Below are 6,236 nucleotides of genomic sequence, written 5' to 3' on the forward strand. Positions count from 1 at the left end.
CCATTGCCATTTTAATCTGAATTTGCCACAAGATTCCAAAGAATGATTCAAACATACGTGGAATTTAAGGGGGCCGACCCCCCTGGTGGCCAAAAAATATCATTGCATTTAATTGACTTTTCTATACATATAATTTTTAAATTAAGAGTTTTCCTGTAAGATATTGTCGATAATAGCTGTAAAGCAATAAAACAAACAACAAAAATGAATGAAATTAACAAAAGATATTTTTATAATGGGTCAAAATTATTTTTCGAACAGATCACGTGACCAGCACCTTAGACGGTAATTTGCTTTGCTTAGCTAAAATCAGCCGAGGACCGAAGAAGCAAGATGTATGTATGTAATTTTTTCAAACCTAAGCTTTCGAAAGTGACAAAAACTACTGAGCATGAACCAAGGAGTGAAAATGTGGACCATGAAACGCCAGAGAGCACTGCCAAAATGGTGAGCAGAGTTTCAATTTGCCCCACTAAAGACGCTAATTCTACAACAGCCACCACCGGTGTCTTGCCAATGTAGTTACCCCTGTCAAAAATTGTATCCCCTGGCCGCAGGAGCGCACATACACACACACAATAGCTTTGAGTTAGGTCGACTTATTAATTGAAGCCAGAAAAGAACCACAGTTATATATGTACATTTACTTCATACAGGGCTTGAATTACAGTAATAACAGTTATAAGTCATCCTACGAGTAAAACAGTAAAACATTGCCTTTTTTTACGTTCAGTACTTACACTGTTGGCCAAAAGTGTTGGCACTCCAGCAATTCTGTCAGATAATGCTTAATTGCTCCCAGAAAATGATTGCAATTAATAATGCTTTGGTTGTAATATCTTCATTTAAAATAGAGAATGAGAAAAAAAATCATTATCATTTTACACAGAACTCAATAGGCCTGACAAAAGTATTGGCACCCGCAGCCGAATACTTGGTAGCACAACCTTTAGACGAATGAACTGCAAACAACTGCTTCTGGTATCCATCAATAAGTTTCTTACAATACTCTGCTGGAATTCTTCTATGGCCAATTGCTCCAGGTCTCTGAGATTTGAAGGGTGCCTACACAAACTGCCATTTTCAGATCTCTCCACAGGTGCTCTATGGGATTAAGGTCTGGACTCACTGCTGGCCACTTTAGAAGTATCCAGTGCTTTCTCTCAAACCATTTTCTAGTGCTTTTTGAAGTGTGTTTTGGGTCATTGTGCTGTTGGAAGAACCATGACCTTCGAGGGAGACCCAGCTTTCTCACACTGGGCCTTACATTATGCTGCAAAATTTGTTGGTGGTCTTTAGAGTTTATAATGCCATGCACACGGTCAAGCAGTCCAGTGCCAGAGGTAGCAAAGCAACCCCAAAACATCAGGGAACCTCCGCCATGTTTGACTGTGAGGACCCAGTACTTTTCTTTGAAGGCCTTTTTTTTTTTCCTGTGTAAACTCTATGTTGATGCCTTTTCCCAAAAAAGCTCTATTTTTGTCTCATCTGACCAGAGAAAATTCTTCCAAAATGTTTTTGGTTTTCTCGGGTAAGTTTTGGAAGACTCCAGCCTGGCTTTTTTATGTCTATGGCTCAGAAGTGGGGTCTTCCTGGGTATCCTTCCATAAAGTCCCTTTTCAATCAGACGCCGACGGATAGTACGGGTTGACACTGTTAGGGTTCGCGGAACCGGTGGGGGGATCCCTACGCAGGCAACGTGACAAACACGATGAGAGGGATAATTCTCGTTTATTTATCAGGTCCTGGAAACAAAAGATATCGTGAGCCGGAGGTAAAAGCCAATAGATACACTAGGGATGCGAGAATCAACTGACGTGGAAAACAGACAAGTTGTTCGGGCGACATGGTGGTGCGTCCGCTGGGCTTTTAAGCTGGCTGATGACGATTGCTTACAGCTGGCCGCTCCACCCGTCTGACGTTCGAATCAGGCAAATCAGGCAAAACTCCCCTCACCTGAGGCAGGGCTCAGGAAGGAGGGACGGAGGCCCTAACAGACACTTATTGATGACACGCCGCACAGTAGACACAGGAACATTCAGGTCTTTGGAGATGGACTTGTAGCCTTGAGATTTCCCATGCTTCCTCACAATTTTGCTTCTCAAGTCCTCAGACAGTTCTTTGGTCTTCTTTCTTTTCTCCATGCTCAACGTGGTACACACAAGGACACAGGACAGAGGTTCAGTCAATTTTAATCAATTGTAACTGGCTACAAGTGTGATTTAGTTATTGCCACCACCTGTTATGTGCCACAGGTAAGTAACAGGTGCTGTTAATTACACAAATTAGAGAAGCATCATATGATTTTTCAAAGGGTGCCAATACTTTTGTCCGACCCATTGTTGGAGTTTTGTGTAAAATGATAATGATTTGATTTTTTCCCCCCCATTCTCTTTTGTGTTTTATCGCTGCAAGCAAAATAAATGAAGATATTACTACCAAAGCATTTGTAATTGCAATCATTTTCTGGGAGAAATTGAGCATTATTTGACATAATTGCAGGGGTGCCAATACTTTTGGCCAGCAGTGTATGCTACGTTGTACGACAGACGTAAAAAAGTTTTATATTTTTTGATGGCTGGGCCATGTTTTAAAACCTTGTAGATAACTACATCACCAAAACACAGAAATCAAGCAAATCAGTGCAGCGAGGTGGCTACGTCCAGGGAATACAATTTTTGACGGGGGTAACTACATTGGCACAACACCAGCGGGCGTACCATATTCAATGGATGATGATCTTGACAAAAAATATAGCTGTCCTAAGCAGCCTGCTTTAGAATTCCTCTCAAGAATGATGGGAAACAATTAAAAAAAAAAAAAAAAAAAAAAACGCCCATTTTCAACTTAAATATTCTTGTAAGCTAATTTTATTGCTGACACTGGGTTTCGGGGTCATGAACATGTTGTGCCCCCCACTGCCCCAAAAGTCAAATTCCGCCTATGGATTTAAAGACTTCCAACAACTTTTATTGATCTCAGGACGCGCAGATGTACTCATATAAACTGATTGTTATTGTATTTTGCATGATTATAAAGTAACATGTTATGAATAGGGCGTTAAAATTCCCAAACACAAAACCACCCTATTTGCAAGAATCTGTCTTTGTGTCTAGCTTTATTCGGAGACGATGAATTGCAGAGTTAACGTTTTTTTTTAAGCAATTTGCTCAACGAATGGCCTTATGATTGATTATGATCGATAGTGACCATTGTCCTTGAAAGGGTTCAATTGTGTAAAATACACTGTATTTTATTTTATTTGTGTGTTCTTTTTTCTGATCAATTCTGTGTGACAAGTGGATTTGCTTCTGCTTTTTTTCATTTCACCCATAATGCACTTCAAATCAGTGATTTCTATTGACAAACATGCATTTTGACGTTTAAAAATGAATACACTGCTAATCATTACTGTGTTTATTGAAACAAAAAAAATATATAGTTTTAACCAATTTTAAGAATTACATCTCCCATGACGCTAATCGGCAAAACGGAAATATTTCTTCTACAATGTGTCTCCCAACTGTTGATTTTTTTTTCTGTTTGTAATATCAAAATTTAGACACTGGGCGGATTTTACAGTGAGCTTCGACTGGAGACTGTCTTCTGTCCCATCTGGCAACCCTGGCTGTGCTTCTTGTTGTTACTGGCTTCTCACATGGCGACAACTTGGTCCATGATTGGCAGTTGTCCAAGTTGGATCAGTTGTTGCCTATTTGTCACATTTATTGTATGCCACAGATATATTCCTTGTCATTGTAATGTGTGGGTGGTAGTAAAATTGTTTCATGAGTGTGTCTTCTAGTACAATAAAAAATGTTGCACTGCAGCCTTTTGCTAGAAATTCGTCTTAGTCATTTTGTCTGCAAGCTTAAAATTTACAATAAAGCTGCTACAAATCCTGCAACTCAAACTGGATTGGGCATCTACTGCCACCAATGGTTAAGATTTCAAAACTCGGTATCATGAAAAGGTGATTTAGAAAAAGACAAAAACTTAAACTTCAACTAGGATTTTAAATCTTATTTTTTTATAATTAGGGAAATAAAAAGGATTGAAATTAAAAGTACCTAAATCATGTTACAGTAAATGTAAACAAAATGTTCGTTTCTACAATTCCTAGTAACCTATGATATAGCACAGGTGGAAATTTTGATTCCGTTTATGCCTGTATCTCCTTTAAATTGTGTGTATGACATATTTTCTGTCACTAACGGATGTGAAATTCTGTTATCGACAAGCTTCAAATGGGTACTCAACATTAGGGGTGTGACAAAATATTGAAATGCTGATTTATCGTGATATTGTAACCCAAAAGGTTATCGATATGCTCCTGCCAAGAATCGAGATATTGTTTTAAAAAGGTGTTAATGTCTTAAAAAAAAACAAAAAAACAAACAAAAAAAACAAGTTGCTACCAAAATCTTCCACCATAATATTGTCACAGTTAACTCTAAAGCCTGAGTTATACTCCTGTGTTGCGGTGACGGCGCAGCGACTACGCCGTCATTCAACATTCGAAAGACAGACTCACAGCAAACATATGTACACAATAAATAGTGAAGTGCACCAACCAAAAATACGACATAAAGTGATAAAAAGCTGGCAGTTTTTGGCCGACTGGGTCACCGCTTCATGTGGCCACTCGATTCCGAACACACACGTCTCGGTGGTTCTTCCATTTTTTTATTCAATTGCTGACCTTGCCATTTGGCAAATTTTATGATGTCTTCACGAGACTTGCTCTTCGATGATACTCCCGTCGGCTTGGTCCATTTTTGCGTTTAGAAAAATAATGTTTTACAATTGCGGTGATTTCACGCTTAACTGGAAACAACAGTCTGAGCGAACCAATCAGTCTATTTCCGCCTTGTCATATGCGTTAACGTGACGCTAGGGTTTGAAAAATCAATAGGACCGCGTCAGGCTACGGCGCAGGGTCGTAAATCGGGTCTTCCTTGACGGCGCAGGTCTGACGCGGAAGTATAACTCGGCCTTAAGGCTACATTGACGGTGCTCGACGCCCAATCCATTTAGACTGGGAACGTTCATTCATTCGAAACCAGTGCATTCACAGTCATTCTGTCCGATTTTCAGGGCATTTACAGGTCACTTGCTGTTAATTTTAGGGCATTTACAGGTCATTTTCTGTTGAGTCACTGCCTATTCATTTGGGTGATTCCCTGGTCATTTCCTGTTCTGTAACTCAAAATAAACAGGAAGAGAACCATAACATACCCCAAACTCAACAGGAAGTAACTGAAAATCAACAGGGAAATGACCTTAAATGGCCCATAATTACCTCATTGCCTGGCATTGGCTGCCACTACCGGTCATAGACGTCCAATCCATTTGAACTGGGAGGGTGGCAGCAAATGAACATTCGTTCAATTGCTGCCATCCCTCCCACTTCAAACGGATTGAACGTCTACTAATGATAAACTCATTCCAATTCACAGCAGAAGCTTGTTTTTCTGTTTATTAGTTGTTTGTAGAATATGCTAGAATGATTTCCTGACCAATGTATCGATAATCGTTTTATCGCCATATCGTCAGATCATCATCATCGTGAGCTTTGTATCTCAAATCGTATTGTATCGTGAGGTACCTAGAGGTTCCCACTTCTACTCAACATATTTGTTTTATTAGCAATATTCAGAATTTTAATACTGAATCAAATGTGTCGATGACAGTAAAGGAAAACACCCAAACGTTGATGTCATCATTACTTTACTTTGAATGACACAAGGTGTAGAAAACAGCCAAACAGGTCACAGAGAGTACACAGTTAAGACAATTACAAATCTCATGCGCCTCACATTCCTAAAAGCTGATTTATAAATAGCTGGGTTTAAACAGTGTCCTCACTATGATCACAAATGGTAGTGTACAAATAACTCTATTGGAGGAGTGGCATATGAATAGATTAAAACTCACATGAGCAGGAATGTATATAGTGATCCCTCATTTTTTGCGGTTAATGGGGAACCCACAAAAATTGAAAATGTGTGAAGTAGTCATTTTTTTGTGTATTTATTCAGATTTAACATAATTGGAAAGAAATATGTTTTCCCTTTTTTCCCCCCCTCAAAATATGTTTAAAAAAAAAAAAAAATTTTAAATAACTTACGTGTACATGTATCTTAATAAATGTTTTTTAAACACTGCAAATGTAATAATTATAACATAAATTATATATATATGTAAAAGAAAACAATTATAACATAAATTATATA

Source organism: Corythoichthys intestinalis, chromosome 14 (assembly GCF_030265065.1).
Source record: "Corythoichthys intestinalis isolate RoL2023-P3 chromosome 14, ASM3026506v1, whole genome shotgun sequence".
Taxonomy (NCBI): Eukaryota; Metazoa; Chordata; class Actinopteri; order Syngnathiformes; family Syngnathidae; genus Corythoichthys; species Corythoichthys intestinalis.